The sequence below is a fragment of the Mandrillus leucophaeus genome, unplaced genomic scaffold (assembly GCF_000951045.1).
Source record: "Mandrillus leucophaeus isolate KB7577 unplaced genomic scaffold, Mleu.le_1.0 Scaffold466, whole genome shotgun sequence".
Lineage (NCBI taxonomy): Eukaryota > Metazoa > Chordata > Mammalia > Primates > Cercopithecidae > Mandrillus > Mandrillus leucophaeus.
The window spans coordinates 837,194-859,361 of NW_012104987.1; the positions used below are offsets into that span (position 1 = coordinate 837,194).

At 39.0% G+C, this 22,168-nt stretch overlaps 1 protein-coding gene and 1 pseudogene across 2 annotated transcripts in view; both read right to left on the bottom strand.

Annotated features, from left to right (window-relative positions):
• The window catches only part of FMN2 (formin 2), a gene marked incomplete at its 5' end in the record, with an annotated part of 438,038 nt that overhangs the window by 339,874 nt on the left and 75,996 nt on the right, over window positions 1–22,168 (bottom strand). The gene's annotated exons all lie outside the window — the stretch shown is intronic.
• LOC105550142 lies at window positions 5,434–6,796 on the bottom strand (annotated as a pseudogene). The gene has a single exon (XR_001007653.1). The product of XR_001007653.1 is annotated as an alcohol dehydrogenase class-3 pseudogene (transcript).

The following is a 22,168-nucleotide window of genomic DNA, read 5'->3' on the forward strand; positions in this document are numbered from 1 at the left end:
CCCGCAATTAAAAAGGACAAAACTCAGGCAAGGGGTGATGTCAAGGTGTGACAGCCTGAGAGTGCTGCCTCCCCCTCTAGTTTAGGAGGATGTCTCTTTGCCTGTTGCCAGCAGTCGAGCACAGGGTCCTATTCCTTGGTGTTTGTATCACATGGACCTTTCACACAAGGCGAGGTCAAGCACCTACCAGCGTGGCAAGCTGGCCGTGCTCTGACTCTCAAGTCAGGTTGTATAGGCTCTTGTGCAAACTAATGTTGTATATTTAATAAATGTTTATATGTTGGGCAAAACTTCATTTGAGATTTGCTTTCATTAAAACCCAGTAAATCCTTGCCCCATATACAAAAATTCAAAATGGAACAAAGACCAAAACATAAGACCTAAAATTACAAAACTCTTAGACAAAAACATACAGGAAAAATTTCATAACATTTTTTTTGGCAATGAGTTATTGAATATGACAACAAAAGCACAAGCAACAAAAATTTTTTTAAAAAATCAGTGAAGTGAACTATATCATAATTTAAAACTCCTGTGCATCAAAGGACACAATCAGAGTGAAAAGGCAACCCATAGAATGGGAGGAAGTATTTGCAAATCAACTCTGATAAGGATTTAATATCCTGAATATAGAAAGAACTCCCACAAGTCAACACCAAAAAACAAATAACCTGATTTTAAAATGGGCAAAGGGCTTGAATAGACATTGTTTCAAAGGAGATACACAAAATAGTGAACAAGCACATGAAAAGACGCTCAATATCACTAATCATTGTGGAAATACAAATCAAAACAACAATGAGATCACCTCACACCCACCAGGATGGCTATTATTTAAAAAAACAAACAAACAACAACAACAACAACAACAGAAATAAAATAAAGGACCAGCCTGGGCAACATGGCAAAACCTCATCTCTACAAAAATATAAAAATTAGCCAGGTATAGTGGCACACACCTGTAGTCCTAGCTACTGGGACGCTAACATAGAAGGATCACTTGAGCCCCAGAAGTTGAAGCTACAGTGAGCCATGATCGCGCCACTACACTCCAGCCCAGCAAAAGAGCAAGGCCCTATCCAAAACAACAACAACAACATGATAGAACACAAGTGCTGGCGAGGATGTGGAGAAATTGAAAGCACTGTGTACTATTAGTGATACGGTAAAATGATACTGTTGCTATGGAAAACATATGGCAGTTCCTCAAAAAATTAAAAATAGAATTACCATATGATCCAGCAATTACACTTCTGGATATGTACGCAACAAAATTAAAAATAGGATCTTAAGGCCAGGCACGGTGGCTCATGTCTGTAATCCCAGCACTTTGGGAGGCCGAGGTGGGTGGATCACAAGGTCAGGAGATCAAAACCATCCTGGCTAACACAGTGAAACCCTGTCTCTACTAAAAATACAAAAAAATTAGCTGGGCGTGGTGGCGGCGCCTGTAGTCCCAACTACTCGGGAGGCTGAGACAGGAGAATGGCGGGAACCCGGGAGGCAGACCTTGCAGTGAGCCCAGATTGTGCCACTGCACTCTAGCCTGGGCAACAGAGCGAGACTCCGTCTCAAAAAAAAAAAAAAAAAAGGAATCAAAGAAATATCTGTACACCTATGTTCATAACAGCATTGTTCACAACAGCCAAAAGGGAAAAGCAACACAAGTGTCCACCCATGAATGAACAGATAAACAAAATGTGATAGATATATATATAAACTGGGAAATTATTTAGCCTTTAAATAGAAGGAAACTCTGATAGATGGTACCGCATGGACGAACCTGGAGGACATCTGGCTAAATGAAATAAACCTGATACAAACAGACAAATGCTTTATGATTCAACCCATATGAGATACGTAGTATTGTCACATTCATATTGTCAGAAAGTCAAATGGTGGTTGTCAGGAGTTGGGGAGATGGGGGATGGGAAGTTGTTGCAAAGTAATGGGTACAGAATTTCAGTTTTGCAAGAAGAAAAAATTCTGGAGGTTGATTGTATAACAATGTGAATATACTTAACAATACCGAATTGGACACTTAAAATGGTTAAGGTGGGAAATTAATGTCCTGTGTATTTTGCCACAGTTAAAATTTTTTAAATAATTTTTTTAAAAACAGTGAATTGCAAGGCTGTCGGGAATAGGTAAGACTCACTTATTCAAGAGCAGTGCATGATTAAATTGACAGGTCAGTTCTTAAGAGGTAACATGGATACCGTGATGGCTTAAGAAAACAACTGAACTGTAGCCAGGCATGTGGCTCACGCCTATAACACCAGCACTTTCGGAGGGTGAGTCAGGTAAATTGCTTGAGCCCAGGAGCTCAAGACCAGCCAGGGCAATACAGTGAGACCCCACCTTTACAGAATACTTAAAAATTAAAAAAAAAAAATAGCCAGGGATGGTGCACACACTTTTATTCCTAGCTACTCAGGAGGCTGAAGTGAAAGGATCACTTGAGCCTGGGAGGTCGAGGCTGCAATGAGCGATGACTGTGCTTCTGTGCTCTAGCCTGGACAACAGAGTGAGACCCTGTCTCAAAAAAAAAAAAAAAAAAAAGAAAGAAAATTTTCTGAAATGTAACGCCCTCTCCACTCTACTCTTCGCCACCCTCCAGTTAGTGGTGATGATACCTACTTTAGCTACAGTTACTCTACACGGCCCCAGAAAATAACCTATCTTAAATCTTTGCAGCCATTGCCCTCCTAATATTTTCCAGAATAGCAGAACCAAATTGGCCACAACAGCATGCTTCTAAGCCTGAGCTTCGGTTCCTCGTGCATAAAATATGATATATGTAGCATGCTTAGAAAAATGCTTGGCCTACCAGCTCCCCTGGGAGTTGATGGAGAGAAGCGGGGCTGGAGTCACTGAGAGACTCCAGACCTGGCATCATAGTCAACCACAAAAAGACTTTTTTTCTAGAGAGCCATCATCCTACTAACAGCCTCAGACATAGTTTGTTCCGTATAAAAGAGGGACCACCAACAACCAAGGGGATAAACTATCTCACTGAGTTTCATCATTCACCAAAATACAAAGCATGCTAAAAGCACTCTAGAAAACCTCACATAAACAAACAAAAGTATCCGGTCAGTCCCCCAGTCTCTGAACCACGCCTCAGAACTGTGATATATTACTGGGCTGTAACGGTAATCTCAAAGCCTCTCATTCATCACATAGCTCCACTAGCAGAAAATAAGCAAAACAGACTTCTTTCATGGGTCCTCCACGTCTGCAGAATCAAATCCCAACTCTTCAACTTAAATATCATTTCAACATTCCTATATCCCTACTATCTTCCTTCCCAAATTCATTTCTCATTTCCTAAACCAAGCTTCACGTCACTAGAACGCTCTACCACTCAAGGAGTCTAATCAATCATTTAAAAATCTAGTTGAAGTCCCATTTCACCTGAATCAGACCCTGAAAGGGTCTGCTGAAAGGCCACTCCTGAATCAGACAGCTAACTCAGCACACCTGCCACCCCACACTTCAACACTTGATGTGTACCATCCAAAACGGTGGCTTGCCACCTAGTCCTGAGTGTATATCATGTTTCCTCGAATTGACTGCAAACTCCTTCAGGATGAGAAGGGTGTACATGGGTCTTGTAAATGTCCCCTAGCTCTGGACAGTGCTATGATGACTACAGAAAAGCCACCTGAGGCTGGGCGTGGTAGCTCATGCCTGTAATCCCAACACTTTGGGAGGCCAAGGCAGGCAGATCACCTGAGATAGGGAGTTCAAGACCAGCCTGGCCAACATGGTGAAACCCCATCTCTACTAAAAATACAAAAATTAGCTGGACATGGTGGCGCACGCCTGTAATCCCAGCTACTCGAGAAGCTGAGGTGGGAGAATCATTTGAACCTGACAGGCAGAGTTTGCAGTAAGCCAAGATCAGGCTACTCTGTCACCCAGGCTACTGTGCTCTAGCCTGGGTGACAGAGTGAGACGCCATCTCAAAAAAAAAAAAAAAAAGCCACTTGATGCCTACTGAGTTATCACATTTATCAAAAATAAATAAAAAAGATGGCTGGTCAATACAGGCAGAGGCTGCAGCTGCTAATCTCACTTTCTTCATTTGTTTAGCAAGGTACCAAAAGGAAACTTTATGGGTACCATATAGAAAATGAAGGTATCAGGTTATCTGTTATGTCTAAACCTATTGATAATTAACTATTTAAAGAAAAAACATGGAGTAGGTAAAATTCCTAGGATACATTCATCGCTCCCCCTAAGCAAATCTCATCACTTTGTGGAGCCTCAATATTCTCATCAGTAAATCAGGAAAAATGTATCCCTTGTCTTTTTGACTATCAAAAAGCTTGTATGAGGGGAGCTTGTATGTGTATGTGTGGGGAGCTTGTATGAGGCAAGAGTAAATGACATGTGAAAAGAACTATAAAAATTACATGGTGGTATTCAAATGTCATATGCCATGAATAGTATTTGTTTTGACTTCGAGAAATCTGTGTTTGATTACAATGGTCATACTTTTTTTGTTTAAAAAATCCTTTTCAGAGGAATTGAAAATCATTATCTCATGTACACATCATCTCTACATAACCAGCACTAAATCTTTCTGTGCTCTTTGTATGACTACAAGTAGTTGAGCAAACTGAGTTTTCTTGGCATTTGTGCTGTCTGTCAACAGGTTTTGCATCCAATTAACAATTGCCCTGTGGTATTTCCTCAACCATCCATAAATGTCTTTTTCTGTGTGTGTGTGTGTGTGTGTGTGTGTGTGTGTAACATTTCACGAATGTATTTGTTTTTTTCCCAAATAGGGTATATGAGTTTCTAGCTACCAGTTACCATATCCTATATTCCCCGGTTCTCTCAGGAATGTCAAGTATAAATAATCAACATACTGTGAGTATTAAGGACAAGGTCAAGATGGATAAGAATTGTTTAACAGAGCAAATCACAGTTTTATTTTTGAGTTAAGGCAGGGATGCATTTTCGTGGCTCCATTCCACATCCTTAAATTCTTAAGGTCTGTTTTGGCTTTTGCTGAATGACATTATGTCTTCCTATTAAAGAAAACAAATACGAGCTTTCTACCACAGGCATATGAGAAACTTTAAAATCACAACCTGAAAGTGGTGTAAGTAGGCTACAGGCCTGCTAGCTTAAGAAAAAGAAAAGTTACTTTTAGCAGCTATTTCTCCATCTTTTCACTAGGTTATAAATAACAACACCTAAAATAATTCAGAGCTATAATCCACAAATAATTTATCATAGTGCGTCCACTAGAAAATAAAATAACAATGCTCAAAGGTAGGCATTCTAAGAGTGCTTCATTGAGATTTTCACAGGTAAGTTGAGGGTTTGGTTCCCACCTTAAAATATTTCAGATCAATATTTTTTCTGGTTCTTCCATATGCAAGAAAATTTCATTGTCCAACGGTCTGTAATATATTAGTAGAAATTAATTTTATTATGTTAAAATATTCCTTAATGAGCTGGCAATTATTCATGTGGAGGAGAGTCCAGAAAACAGGTCCATGACTGAATTATCCTTGTCCTTGATTACAGAGATTCATGAATGACACACATCACACCGTTCTCTGGAGTAACTGCTGAAGGTCTAGGAGGCGCTTCTCCCTGCCTGTTAGGCTGCTCCCGTCGCATTACGACAGGATGGACGTTGTTTTTCTCTTTTGAATTAAATCTTGACAACAGTTCGAATGCTCTTTCCAGAATGCATCAGTTCAAAGGCTTCGTTAATTTCATCAAAAGACAGACCGTGAGTCACAAATTCATCAACTTTTATCTTTTTGGGACATATATTCAGACACCAACTTTGGGACACTTTCTACAGTCTTTCATCCTCCAAAGGCAGTGCCTTTCCATGTGTGACCTGTTACCAGCTGGAATGGACGAGCGGCAATTTCTTCACCTGAAGCAGTGACTCCAACCACTACGCTGATGTCCCAGCCCTTGTGACATGCCTCAAGTGCTGCTCTAATGTATTCCTAATACATTCAAAGGAATAGTCCACTCCTACATCAGTCATCTCAGTGAGTACTTCTTGGATGGGTTTACTAAAATCCTGAGGGTTAATACATTCAGTGGCTCCAAACTCATTGGCCCTTGGAAATTTATCTTGATTGACGTCCACACCAATGATTCCCGGATGCACCAGCCACTTTACCACCCATAACTGCCAATCCAACTCCTCCCAGGCCAAAGATGGCACAAACAGAGCCAGGCTCCAACTTGGCTGTGTTCACAGCAGCAGCATAACCAGCTGAAATGCCACAACCTAGAAGGCAGACTTTATCCAAAGGTGCTAAAGAATCTATTTTAGCAACAGAGATATCAGCCACAACTGTGCATTCAGAAAATGTGCTGGTTCGCATGCAATATAAAATCGTCTCTCCTTTGCAAGCAAATCTGCTGGTACCATCTGGCATTAATCCTTTCCCTTGAGTGATTCTTATCTTCTGGCAAAGGTTAGTTTTAGGATTTAGACAAAATTTGCATTCTCCACACTGTGGGATGTAAAGTGGGATGACAGTTATCACACGCCTTCAGCTTAGTAACTCCCTCATCAACACTTTTCCACAATTCCAGCACCTTCGTGTCCCAAGATCACTGGAAAACAACCCTCAGGCTCAGCTCCGCTCAGGGTGTAGGTGTCGGTGTGGCAAACTGCAGAGGCAAAGATCTTGATTCGAACTTCATGAGCCTTTGGGGGTGCCACCTCTATCTCCTCTATGGAGAGAGGCTTTCCAGCCTCCCAGGCAACTGCAGCCTTGCACTTGATAATCTAGTTCGCCATGTCCGCGGGTTCTCGTCGGCACGGAGGGCGGACTCTATGTTAATGCAGAACCTAGATTATTACTGTCTGAGAGGAATTGCTGCTATTCTCATTCCATGGTTGGCTTCTCTGTGAGTAGAGATAGGACGTCCATCTGTGTGGGAATTAATCTGAGTTCAGGTTCCTCTCTTAATAAGAAACGATCAGCACTGCCCCAACTCAATTGTCTATCAAGGCCAGCAGACCCATATTTAAGTAACAAAATAGGATAACTATATCCCAGATATTCCATAAAGTACAATCTCCCATCTGATATCACAGTTTGCATGAAGGGGAAAAAAATATTAAAAATAAAAATTGCCTCGAAGTATGCAGCTCACTGATTTCTTTACAACCACTCTAAAATCCATCCTGGTCAGGTGTGGTGGCTCACGCTTGTAACTCCAGCACTTTGGAAGGCCGAGGCAGGAGGATTACTTGAGCCCAGGAGTTGGAGACCAGCCAAGACAAGATAGCAAGACCCTATCTCTACAGAAAACAAATTTTTAGATGAAAAATTAGCCAAGTGTGGTGGCACACTCCTGTGGTCTCAGCTACTCGAGGTTGAGGCGGAAGGACTGCATGAGCCCGGGAGGTCGAGGCTGCAGTGGGCTGTGACCGCACCAGTGTACCCCAGCTTGGGCGACACAGTGAAACCCTGTCTCAAAAACAAAGCAAAACAAAACAAAATCAAATCAAATCAAATCTATCCCTAGATTATGTAGATAAATCTATCTCAGGCCAGCAGAGGGCTCTACACCTTGTCCTACTGACCTCAAAAAGAATTGCCTCAACTGAACTATGGTTGGATGTGATCTCGGAGACAAGACTCCCAAGTCTACAGAAGACTGCTGAAAATGCCCATCCCATTACACAATATTTTGTGTAGGAGGGCTCTGAAGACACGTTTATTCCTGATCTTAGAATTTCACAGCTCTGTCTAAAGAACTAAATAGTTGGATGGTAATTTGAGTTTGTGTTTTTTTTGTTTGTTTGAGATGGAGATGGAGTCTCTGCGTCCTGGGTTCAAGCGATTCTCCTGCCTCAGCCTCCAGATTAGCTGGGACTACAGATAGGTGCCACCACGCCCAGCTAATTTTTGCATTTTTAGTAAAGACGGGGTTTCACCACGTTGGCTAGGAAGATCTCGATCTCTTGACCTCATGATCCACCTGCCTCGGCCTCTCAAAGCGTTGGGATTACAGGCGTGAGCCACTGCGTCTGGCCATTTGTGTTTTTTTTTTTTAATCTCAGGGACAATATATATTGTGTTGATCAGATGTGCTTTTCATTTTGGCTATTAAAAAAACACAGTGAAATTCATACATGGCCCCCCTGCCACATGTTTGGAGACTCTGGAATATATGTTTTTGATTAGTCTCATTCCTGGTTCCACTTCAGTATTGTCTTTTTTTCTTTAATCTTTTCACTGAAATAGCACATTTTTATTTTCTTATTATATCTTTTCTTCCTAATCATTGTAAATACTTTTTGGACTAGGTAACAATAAACACATTATTACTATTAAGGAAATAATGAAAAGGCCTTATTTATTTAATTACCTAAAGAGATGGGATCTCATTCTGTGGCCCAGGCTGAAGTGCAGTGGTGTGATCACAGGTCATTGCACACTTCAATTCCTTAGTTCAAGCACTCCTACCACCACAGCCTCCCAAGTAGCTGGACTACAGGTGAGTGCCATCATGTCTGGCTAATTTTTTTTGTAGAGATGGAGTCTTGCTATGTTGCCCAGGCTGGTTTCAAACTCTTGAGCTCAAGTGATCCTCCCACCTCAGCCTCCCAAAGTGTTGGTATTCCAGGTGTGAACCACTCCCAATTAAGATGTCCATTTAATATCTATTTTAACTCATTTGAACCATTTATAAGATAACTGACTGGCTGGATAAAAAGTAGATCTACTGACAGTAGTCTGAATTGAACTCTCAATATCTGGGTTTGTGTTGATCATTTAATTATTAAAAAATAATAGCACAACCCTATAGAATTGTTATGAGGTATGGAGATAAGAAAAACAATAACTAATCAGTACCATAATATAACAGCATCCACTGTGTATATTTTCTAAATTTTCTTTTCTTTTGAGAGAGAGTCTCAGTCTGTCACCCAGGCTGGAGTGCAGTGGTGTGATCTTGGCTCATTCAAGGGATTCTTCTGCCTCAGCTTCCTGAGTAGCTGGGATTACAGGAGTGTGCCACCAGGCCCAGCTAACTTTTTTATTTATAGTAGAGATGAGGTTTCACCATGTTCTCCAGGCTGGTCTCAAACTCCTGACCTCAAGCAATCCACTCGCCTCGGCCTCCCAAAGTGCTGGGATGACAGGTGTGAGGCACCGCGCTCAGCCTATTTCTAAATTTTCTTTGAATGTTTTATGTAGATGTAATCATAGTGCACGTGCTTTTATAAATAATACAGACTTTTAAAATAATTGCATCATCTTCACACTTGTAATTTCTATTTCTGCCACAATCTTCACACAACACTATAACATAACCATTAAAACAGCTCTGCATGGAACCCATAAATGTGACTGCCCAAAGCATCCATGGTTGGCTTTAAAAAAGGGTTTATTTTTAAAAAAAGAAAATGTATATAAAAATGACAAATGTAAAAGAATAATAAGATAACATCAAAAGATCAAACCCCAGGATGGACTGAGATCTCTGAAATGTTCACAAATAGGCCAGGCACTGTGGTTCCCACCTGTAATCCAAGCACTTTGGGAGGACAAAGTGGGGAATTTACTTGAGCCCAGGAGTTTGAGGCTGCAGTGAGCTGTGATCACACCACTGTACTTCAGCCTGGGTGTCAGAGCAAAATTCTATCCACCCCCACCCCAAAATAAAATACAAATGACAAAGGAGTGTTTTCTTAGCTGTGTTTAAAAGAAGCACTAACATTACTACCAGCGAAATACAAATTGGCACAAACTTTCTACAGAGAAATTTAATATCAAAATAATTTAAAAACCTTTTTTTTTTTTTTGAGATGGAGTCCTGCTCTGCCACCCAGGCTCAAGTAGAGTGGCATAATCTCGGCTCACTGCAAACTCTGCCTCCCAAGTTGGATTGATTCTCCTGCCTCAGCCTCCCAAGTAGCTGGGATTATAGGCATGCACCACCATATCCAGCTAATTTTTGTATTTTTGGTAGAGATGGGGTTTCATCATGTTGGCCAGGCTGGTCTTGAACTCCTGACCTCAGGTGATCCACCTGCCTTAGCCTCCCAAAGTGTTGGGATTACAGGTGTGAGCCACTGAGCCCAGTCACCCCATCCATTTCGAACCACCAATTCCACTCATAGAAGTCTTCTCTATGGTGAAAATGTATCAGTGACATGCACAAATATTTATGTACTAGAATATATTTATTGCAATGTTACTGCATTCTTTAAAAAGAAAAAAAGTAGAATTTCCAAAAATAGCAGTAAGAAAAAAATTTTTATTGTGTACCTATAGTGGGACAATCAAGAGCCATTAAAATCACACCTCACTGAATGCCATGTAAAATATGTTTATGGTATGTTGTCAAGTGTAAGTATTTGGCTGTAAATTGTATATTGTAAAAATAATACATGAGGCCGGGTGCAGTGGCTCACACCTGTAATCCCACCACATTGGGAGGCTGAGGCAGGTGGATCACCTGAGGTCAGAAGTTGAAGACCAGCCTGCCAACATGGTGAAGCCCCATCTCTACTCTAAATACAAAAATTAGCTGGGTGTGGGGGCTGGCGCCTGTAATCTCACTTACTCGGGAGGTTCAAGCAGGAGAATCGTTTGAACCTGGGAGGCAGGGTTTGCAGTGAGCCAAGATCGTGCCATTGCACTCCAGCCTGGGCAACAAGAGTGAAACTCTGTCTCAAAAAAAAAAATTAATAATAATAATATATGCGCTAATGGCCACATAATGTATAATTATATAATGAGGTAATGTGTGTGTGTGTGTGTATATATATAGGAACACATAAATGTCAGTTTATATATATCTTATATCTTAAAGGGAAGAGGGAAGAGGAAAGGGAATATTAAATCAAGAAAAAATCAGCAAGCCAGGATTCAGGGGAGAACACAGACCTAGGGAGTGGAGGTTGGCTCATGGGGGGTCCTTTTGCCCCCACCCCTCAACACTTCACAGGATTCCTGTGAGAGTTTGTGGGCGCATTTTCAGGGGAAAGGGACTGGAGGACCCTGATCTCTAAGGGAGACTGACCCTACTAACACCTCTACTTGAGGTTAGGATCTAAAATTCCATCACAGTAGTAACAAAGGTAAACTAGAAGTAGGGGGGTTGAACATTTTCGGGCTAAAATTCAACTTTAAAGCATCTAAATCTTTGAACATACCTCAAGGTGATCTTGGAATGTTAGTGCCCCAGGTGCCTGGCAAAAGCAAACATAAATCCTATCTGGGAAAGGATGAAATCAAACTAAGCATCTGCACAGCATAAAATTAAAAAAAAAAAAAAAAAGAAAATGGAGACATAAATAAAAAATAAACAAAAATCAATAGAAACAGAAAAAGACACACAAAGATCCTAGATTATTATCAGACACACATTTTAAAATAGCTATGTTAAATCTCTCCAAGAAGATAAAAGACAAAATACAGAACTTCAGTAAGGAGTGGTGGCTCATGCCAGTCATGCCAGCCTTGAACTCCTGGGCTCAAGCCATCCTCCCACCTCAGCCTCCTAAATAGTTAGGACTACACTACAGGGGTGCGTCACCATGCCATGCCACCACGTGAAATTTATTAAGTTAGGGAATCACAAGGTTGCTTAATTTGTCTGTAAACAGGTCTTAAGGTTGCTTAATTTCTCAGGAAATAGGTGAAAGTACAAAAAACAAAAATTTAGTCATGCCAGCACTTTTGGGAGGTCGAGTTGGGAGGATTGCTTGAGTCCAGCAGTTTGAGACCAGGCTAGATAACACAGAGAGACCCCATCTCTACAAAAAATTTAAAAACTAGCCAGGTGTGGTGGTCCACACCTGTAGTCCCAGCTACTTGGGAGGCTGAGTCTAGAGGATCACTTGAGCCCAGGAGGTTGAGGCTGCAGTGAGCTGTGATCGCACTACTGCACTGCAGACTGGGAAACAAAATGAGACTCTGATTTAAATTTTAAAAAAGAAAGAATGCCAACAGATTAACTAGAAATAATTTTAAAAACTGAGCAATTCTAGAACTGATAAATAACCAAAATTAAAACCTCAACAGATCTACTTAATGGTAGATTAGAAGCAGCTGAATAAAAAATTAGTGCATTCAAAGAGGGATAAAAAGAAACAATTCCGAATGAAGAAACAGAGTCAAAAGGATGGGAAATATTGCAGAGAAAATAAGAGGATAAAAGATACAGTGAAGAACTCTAACCTATGTATAATTGGAGTCCCCAAAAAAAAATCATAAAGAGAATAACATAGAAGCATTATCTATAGAGAGATCATTCCTGAAAATGTAAAATGAAAGAAAGTATCAAACTACTACTGATTTCAAAGCCCTATAAATCCTATAAATGGGTGAATACAGTAAAACTGCTATAAAAGAGCTAAAAATAACATCTTAAAAGCAGCCACAAATAGATTACCTTCAAAGAATCAATAGATAGATAATTTTTGTTAAGAAGCTAGCATCATTGAAAGCTAGAAGATAGTGGAATGATCTTTTTTAAACTGCCTACTAGAATTCTATACCTTGTAAAAATATTTTTCAAGAAGAAAATGAAAGAAATCTATTTTAAGACAAAAAACACTAAAGAATTTGTCACCTAGCAGGCTTGCACTAAAGGAAATACAAAAAGATGCTCTTTGGGCTGAAAGAAAATAATCCCAAACAGATTCCTGAAGATGCAGAAAGAAAGAGCAAAGACAAAAGATTAAATAAATACCAAACAGAAACAGTATTAATGCCTTGTGGAGATAATATAGAAAGATAATTAAAATAAAATAACAACGTGTAACTTGGAAGCAAAATTTATTAAGTTAGGGAATCTCAAGGTTGCTTAATTTGTCTGGAAACAGGTCTTAAGGTTGCTTAATTTGTCAGGAAATAGGTGAAGGTACAAAAAAGGCAAAAATGTATGCGATTTTAAAAGATAAGCCTAGGTGTAGTGACTCAGGCCTGTAATCTCAGTACTTTGGGAGGCCACGGCCAAAGGGACTGCTTGAGCCCAGGAGTTCAAGACCAGCCTGGGCAAGAGAGTAAAATCTCACCTTTACAAAAAAATTTAGAAATTTAAAAATAACCATAAAAATTATCTTGCGTGGTGGGCAAGATAGTAAAATCTCACCTTCACAAAAAAATTTAGAAATTTAAAAATAAACATAAAAATTATCTTGGCATGGTGACGCACCCCTGTAGTGTAGTCCTAGCTACTTAGGAGGCTGAGGTGGGAGGATGACTTGAGCCCAGGAGTTCAAGGCTGCAGTGAGCTATGATTATGCCACCGCACTCCACCACGGGTGACAGAGTGAGAACTTGCATCAATAATAAAATAATAATAATAAAAAAAGATAGTTGGGGCCGGGCGCGGTGGCTCAAGCCTGTAATCCCAGCACTTTGGGAGGCCGAGACGGGCGGATCACGAGGTCAGGAGATCGAGACCAGCCTGACTAACACGGTGAAACCCCGTCTCTACCAAAAAAAATACAAAAAACTAGCCGGGCGAGGTGGCGGGCACCTGTAGTCCCAGCTACTCGGGAGGCTGAGGCAGGAGAATGGCGTAGACCCAGGAGGCGGAGCTTGCAGTGAGCTGAGATCCGGCCACTGCACTCCAGCCTGGGTGACAGAGCGAGACTCTGACTCAAAAAAAAAAAAAAAAAAAAAAAAAGATAGTTGGTAAAATTACAGTTTTCAAACTACCAGAGAGAACAATTAAATAGTAAAGCATAACTGATAAATCCAAAAGACACAAAAGGAAAAGGACTATAGAACAGATAAGACAAATAGAAAATGTACAATAAAATAGTACTTTAAATCCAAGCATTTAAACAATTGTATTAAACGTAAATGGACTTAGTTATACTTCAGTAAAAAATAAGACTGTCAGACAAGATAAAAAATGAGTTCCAAACCTATGCTCTTTATTGAAGATACAAAAGGTATAAAAATGATTAAGATTACTAGAAAGTAAAAAGATATAACATGTAAATTTTAAACTAAAGAAGGCAAGTATAGCTATATTAATAACAGATAATATTTCACAGCAAAAAGCATCATAAGAAACAAAGTGGAAGTATTCTATTGATAAAAATGTAATTCATAAGGAAAATAAATAATTCTAAATATGTGTGCTTCAAATAACATGGCTTCAAAGCACATATAGCAAAAATTGGCAGAGCTATAAGGAGAAAAAAAACATGTCCACAAACATAGTAGCAACAACTTTCTCAATAGTTGCTACAATGAAAAGAAAAAAGTAAGGATATGGAAGATCTGAACAACATAATCAGCAATTTGCCTAATGGACTTAAGCAGAACTTTTAACCTAAGACATTCTTTTCAAGCATACACAGCACACTGATGAAAGCTGATCACATCTTGGGCTATGGTAAATCTCAATAAATAGCAACATACTGAAATGAAGAGTATGTTTTCTTAATATAATGCAATTAAATTAGAAATAATAAAAGAAGATAAAACAAAGTCTCTGTGTTTGGACATCAAGCAATAAAATTCTAAATCACACATTATTCAAAAAAGGCAACATAGTCAAAATTTTTAAATATTTTTTAAATGAAGGATATATAAATATTTGCCTTAACTTTAGAGATACAGTTAATCATGTTTAGAGAGAAATCTTTAGGTTTAAATGCACATATTAAAAAGATAAAAGGCTACAAAAATCAGTATGTTAAATATCCATCTAAAGAATTTAGGAGAGAAAAAGATGCAGCAATTTAGTCCAAAGAAGGGAGAAAGAAGGAAACAGATTTAAGTGTTAATAAATAGCCTCCAAAGAAGCCTTCTGAAAAAGCTAATAAAATTTAAAACTTTGGCAAGTATAATCAAGTAGAGATACAAATAACTAATGTCAGAAATGAAAAAGGAACATAATATTGATCCTACAGGCTTTAAAGTGGTAAAGATACTAGAATAACTTTACACTAAAATTTTAAAATATTAGATAAAACATAATTTTTAAGAAAAAAATGCAATTTACCAAAATCAACATATAAAACAGAAAATGTGATTCGTTCCATAACTAGCTTTTGCTTTCTTTTTTTGAGATGGAGTCTTGCTCTGTCACCCAGGCTGGAGTGCAGTGGCAGGATCTCGGCTCACTGCAAGCTCCGCCTCCCAGGCAGGTTCAAGCGATTCTCCTGCCTCAGCCTCCTGAGTAGCTGGGATTACAGGCACCTGCCACCGCGCCTGGCTAATTTTCGTATTTTTAGTAGACACAGAGTTTCACCATATTGGTCAGGCTGGTCTCAAACTCCTGACCTTGTGATCCACCCGCCTCTGCCTCCCAAAGTGCTGGGATTACAGGCGTGAGCCACCATGCCCAGTCGCTTTTTCTTTCTTCATAATTTCTTTTGATGATTTTTTTGAAACAAGGTCTTGCTCTGTCGCCCAGTCTTGAGTGCTGTGGTATGATCACAGCTCACTGCAGCCTCAACCTTCTGAGCTCAGGAGATACTCCCACCACAGCACCCCAAAGCGCTGGGATTACATGCATGAGCCACCACACCCAGCCCATTTACTTTCAATATACTCCAAATTATCAGTCTTTTCCTCTATAGCCAAGATATTGTCCTATTTAAGAAGTTTTTGCCTACTCCACAAGCAACAAGATTCCTCCTATATTATCTTCCAGAAGCTTTGTTATTTTATCTTTCACATTAACATTTATAATCATCCTAGGAAAGAATTTTGTGTTTGTGAGACGGATATCAAGTTTCATCATCTTTTTCATATGATTACCCAGTTGACCCCATCCCATTTATTTAAAAGGCTGTATTAAGCTGCTTTTCGGTGCCACTTTTGTCATTCATTAACTGTCTATACACACGAGAGTCTGTTAGGTGGTTCTCTACTCCACTGTGTGTGTGTGTCCTTGCACAAATACTAGAATGCTTCATTACTCTTGCATTATAACAAGTCGTGATACCTGGAATAGTAACTCTTTCCACTTTGATTTTTTTAAAGATCATCTCTAGGCCCTTCCAACATAAAGTTTAGAGGCAGTTTGTCACATCCCACTGAAGCACACACGCACACATTCACCCACACCCTTGAGATATTGATTAGAATTGCATCTAATCTATTAGTTTGGAGAGAAGTGAAATAACAGACTTCAAAACGATAAACATGGTAAATCTGTTCATATATTTGTCATTTCTGATTTCTCTCACTGAAGTTTAATAGGCTTCTGCATACAGGCCACGCACATTTCTGTTCAGTGTCTTCTTAGATTATTTAATGTTTTTAATACTGTCTTACACATAGTATTTTTTAAGTATCTTTAACATTTTTGTTTGCTGATAGAGAAATGGCATTGGTTTTACACATTGATTTTGTGTTCAGTAATTATGTAAATTATATTTCTAATTAATGTATTTGAAATTTTTACATATACGATCACATCATCATAAATAATGGCAGTTTTATTTCTTCTCCAATTTCTTATTTATCTTCTAGACCATATAGGAATAATTGTTCAATAGAAGACAGAGTGGTAATAGTGGCATTGTTTTCTCATTCCCAAACTTAAAAGAACAAACCTTCAATATTTTACCATCTAAAGATATTTGTGGTAGGTTTCTTATAATCGTCATTTATCAGAGTAAGCAAGTTTTCTAAGTTTCCTAAGAGTTTATGTCATGAATGGTGATACAGTTTACCAAATGCTTTTCTGATAATCTCTAGTGAGAATCATTATATATACACACATTATATACATACATTATATACATTACATGATGTACATATACATATTATATACATATTGCACACATTATATAATATGTATATATACATGTTGTATACATTATATATAATATCTATTATATACATATATACATACAATGTATATAACGAAAATTATATGGCTTTTAAACGTTAAGCTGACCTTACTTCCCTGGAATCAACCTAACCTGGTTTTGATACGTCATTTGTTTTCAAATGTTAAACCAGCCTTGCATTCCTTTATATACACTGCTGAACTAAATGTGCAGATGTTTCATTAAGAAATATTTATATTTATCAGGGATAGTAGCTACAGTTTTCTAATGATTGTATCTGGTTCTAATATCAGGGAAATTTTGGCCTCATAAAATAAGTTGGGCAATGTTCACTCCTGCTCTGCTTTCTGAAAGAGTTTATACTGTCTAAGACTGGTTTTATTTCTTCTTTAAATGTTTGGTAGAATTCACCAATGAAACTACCTAAGCCCAGAGGTTTTGTTAACAATCTTATTTTATTAATAACAAAAAAAATTCTAAGGTAAGAAACAAACTGAAAACCAAAAGAATATGTGTGTGTGTGTATCTATAGATAGATACATAGATAGATAGATAGATAGATAGATACACACATATTATATAGGGGTGTATGTGTGTGCATATATATACATATATATATATCCATGTATGCAAATAATTCCTATGCTCCAAGAGGGCTTGAAAATCTAAGCACTCAAGAGAGAGCAAAAACATTCATACCACCATGACTTGGGCTTTTTAAAATAAATTTTCAAACCCTCTCAGTGAGCATGCATTATTTGTAATTAGAATTAAAAGTAATAAATGGCAGTCATGGCTGTCTTCCCACAAATAGGTTAGGTTAAATAGAATAGGTTCTCCCCACACTCTGTTCTGAGCTTGTAATTCACTTTGAAGATCTATTAGTTCATTTCACTAGCCTTCCGCTTCTCACAAAGTCAGAACAAAGTAATGCTGACTCTTAGAAGGGTGAGGAACCCCATTTTGAACTCCATAACCAAAAGAGAGAGATGTGACGGCTCAGGTTTGTTGGGAGTGGGGCTATCACTGTCAAATACAGAAGCCATAGAAGTTAGAAGAGCAGGGAAAAAAATAGAGTGTCAAGCCTAGAAAAATGGAGAATCTCTCTCAAATTACTAAAGGTCATCTGGAAGACATTAACATGATGCCGTTTATTTCTAATGAGGCTAAAGCCGCTCACTTTAAACCCCAGCGTATCAGAGAGAAGACAGACATAAAGAAAAGTTTTATATGGTGGATTAGAAAAAACACACACATAATAAGGCAGTCTTTATAATTTTGTAGTAGTTGGACAAGCAAGCCAATTAAAATTTCTTGTTAGTCTCTTTATGGTGTCATGAGACTATTCTATCATCAACTAGATAATGCAAATGATGGAAAATCCCAGAATTAAGGGAAACAAAACAAAGCAGTCAGGTTGGAGGGGAAACAGTTTTTACGAAATTTATAGCAGTTTTATAATGTTTCTCAAATCTCATTGGTTCCAGATAAAAGACTATATATAAACATTACGTAGAAGAGTAATCATTAAACTACCAAAGAATAACAAATACAATATGAAACATAAAATCATATTAATTCAATCTTTAAGAGATGTTACATCTGAATTGAAATATTACATTAGCAATATTCAGCCTGTCATTTTTTTTTTTTTTTTTTGAGTCAGAGTCTCGCTCTGTCTGGAGTGCACTCCAGGCTGGAGTGCGGTGGCGCCATCTCGGCTCACTGCAAGCTCCGCCTCCCGGGTTCCCGCCATTTTCCTGCCTCAGCCGCCCGAGTAGCTGGGACTACAGGCACCGCCACCACGCCCGGCTAATTTTTTGTATTTTTAGTAGAGACAGGGTTTCACCATGTTAGCCAGATGGTCTTGATCTCCTGACCTCATGATCCGCCCACCTCGGCCTCCCAAAGTGCTGACAGGCGTGAGCCACCGTGCTCAGCCGGCCCAGTCTGTCATTTTTATCACCTAGAGTCTTTATGAAAATGTGGGCAAAATAGGGGATGCACTAGGGGTTCAGAAGAAAATTATTAATCAGTTTGACACAAAATGCAGGACTGGTACACGTGGTCAGTAACACACTAACACTAGAGACTGAGTAGTAGCTTGGGAGAACTTTTTTTTTTTTTTTTTGAGACAGAGTCTCGCTCTGTCACCCGGGCTGGAGTGCAGTGGCCGGATCTCAGCTCACTGCAAGCTCCGCCTCCCGGGTTCCCGCCATTCTCCTGCCTCAGCCTCCCGAGTAGCTGGGACTACAGGCGCCCGCCACTTCGCCCGGCTAGTTTTTTGTATTTTTTAGTAGAGACGGGGTTTCACCGTGTTAGCCAGGATGGTCTCGATCTCCTGACCTCCTGATCCGCCCGTCTCGGCCTCCCAAAGTGCTGGGATTACAGGCTTGAGCCACCGCGCCCGGCCAAGAGAACTTATTGGTAGGTGGATCAAACTCAGGCATGGGGGAGGGAGATGCAGTTATGTGCTTCTTATAATATAGTATTTGACCTATATTTAGAAGTTCATTTCCATTCAACTTGATATCTGAATTATTGGTTGACCTTGAAGAAAATAAAACTACTGAAATCTAAATGACTCTTTCCTAATCATACACTAGAGAGGAAACATATGTAGCCAACCTTGTGGCATTGATAAAAATAAATTATATAACATCAATAATGCTCTGAACACCACCCAGGGAGGTCAGTTGACCTACCCAAGGTCATAGCAAATTCAGAAAAAGACAGCAAGGTTCTCCTACCTCCAGCTAAGCATAGAAGCTTTCCTGTAATACACAGAGCTTATGCTCTGAGGCCTTGAAAAACAATGGGTTTTTTGTTTGTTTGTTTTGTTTTGTTTTTCAAATCTAAGCTGAATGTAAGTTGGCACTCTGGCTGGATTAAATATTTGACACATCTTCTACCATTATCCAGCTGCAAGAACAAAATGAGAGAGGTAGGATCTTGTGGTGATTGGGGGATGCTCTTAGAATTTAAAAAATTAATTTTAAATCCTGGTTCCTACTCTTAATCTTGAATAGTTAAACTCCCTGAACCTCAGTTTTCCCTCTATGAAATGGGGATATTATCAAATAATTTTTGCAAATCCTAAAGCCTGAAATATCTAGGAAGTGTTCCACAAATAGTACCCACTGCAGTTATTATAGTTAATAGTGCTTCTTTCCTTTTTTCATTCCTTCCTTTTTCCTCCTTCGTTCCTTCCTTTTTTCCCCTTCCTTCCTTTATTTCCCTTCTAAATTAAAAAAAAAAGTTATTATAATCATTCACTAGTTTCACCTTCAGATAACCCAGACATGGAGGCAATTTTTCTAATACTTCTGAAAAGTGAAAACAAAATCTTTCAGTACTGCTGTGCATAGCCATAACAGAAGCTATTATTTCTCTCAGTGACTGGTGTTTCAAGGAAAGCACTAAACTAATAGCAATGACTAGGAAAGCACGGTTTTAATGAAGTCACATACTCCCACAGATTTCTGACTACCACAGACATATACAAAGCTGAGTTCTTGAGTAATTAATTGTGAGCAACTACTTTATGCTAGATAAACTAGGCTCAACTAAATGCCAACGTGAAATGTTAAAGTTATAAGCCTCTCCACAGCTTCAGAAGGTGGCTATATAAAGTATTAGCTATTAACACAGCACTGTAGAGGAAACAATAGTTTGTCATATTAAATAACGTAAGCTGTGAGGTAGACTTTTTAAAGTCAATAGTTAAATGCCTTTTCTTGCTAAGAAATAAAGTTTTTTTCCTAACTTTCATTTTCTAGATATCAGCAAGTACAATTAAGAGTAAATCCATTTAAAATTGAATACTTCTATTATTCTGCCCACTCTTTCTAAAGCTTTCAAAAGCTTGCTCAATTAGCAAAGTAAATCACGTTTGTTTCTAGATCTTATTTTTCTTTCTTCTTGTCTTTCCTGTATATTATAATTCAGGCAATTAACGAATTGCATCTATTAATCTAACATATCCCACTTTCTCAGTGATTCCTACTAACCTGTAGATGTTCAAATTCCATCTTCTTGGTCAATGCATTCTGCTTGATCCTTTCTGGAGACAGGTCCTGACAAACCTTTTCTACTTTGCATAAGGCCGTCCCATCACAAGAGTGGATGCTTTCTCTTACCATCCCAGGGCCAACCAGGATCTCAGCCCGCCACCTTAGCCTGCTCTAACTCAGCTGTTGGAGAGAAAAAATTCCCCCTGTGAAACAAGTTCATGGTGTCTCTATTTCGGAGACTAAACCCTGCCCTCACTACCTCCCACAGTGTTACTGGAACCAGTTTCCTGACTCTGCATTACCTCTCTAGCACTTCCTTTGGAAATGTAACAAGAGCAACATGGATGAATTAAAAGGAAATGCCTCTGCCGAGACATCTTAAGAGAAGGCAATCAATAAATTTTAAGTATCCTAAAATAAATTTTCGGAAGTAGTGAATGGTTTGGAGTTTAAACAAATGGATTTTTTTTATCTGCCTCAAACCCAGCTGAACATTTCCCTCTGCAAGAGGCTCTTTTCAATGACATACTTCTTGTTGTTGTTTTGTTGTTGTTGTTGTTGCTGTTGTTGTTGTGAGACAGGGTCTTACTCTGTTGCTCAGGCTAGAGTGCAGTGGTGCAATCATAGACCACTTCGGCCTCCTACTCCTGGCTCAAGTGATCCTCCTGCCTCAGCCTTCCAAGTAGCTGGGACTATAGGTGTGCACCACTGTGCCTGGCTGACTTTTTTTTTTTTCCAGTAGAGACAGAGTCTGACTATGTTGCCTCAGCTGGTTTCAAACTCCTAGGCTCAAGTGATTCTCCTGCCTCAGGCTCCTAAAGTGCTAGGATTATAGGAGTGAGCCACCACGTCTGGCCCTTTTCAGTGATATATATTTATAAAAATTCTGAGTTTTAGTCATTATTTAAAAAAAAAAAAGTATTTAATTTTCAAGTCCCAGTCCAGATGGTCAGATTTTTTTTATGATATAGCTAAAAAGTCCTTTTATATACTAACAAATTGTGGATTGCTCATCAAAAATTGAGAGTATGAATTATCAAAAAACATTACTCAATAAAGCATTGCCCATCTAATCTCCAAAACTAGACAAGCTCATCCCTTCGAAATCTAGTTAGTCGCCAAAATCAATTATTTCCATCTCAGATGTGTCTGTAGAATGTGCTTCTTATTCATCTCAATCACTTTGGGCTGTCAAATGTAATTTAAAAATATTTTGATAGGGCAGGCACAGTGGCTCATGTAATCCCAGCACTTTGGGAGGCCAAGGCAGGAGGATCACCTGAGGCCAGGAATTTGAGACCAACCTGGCAACATAGCTAGACCCTGTCTCTACAAAATATTTAAAAATAGCTAGGCATGAAAGTGC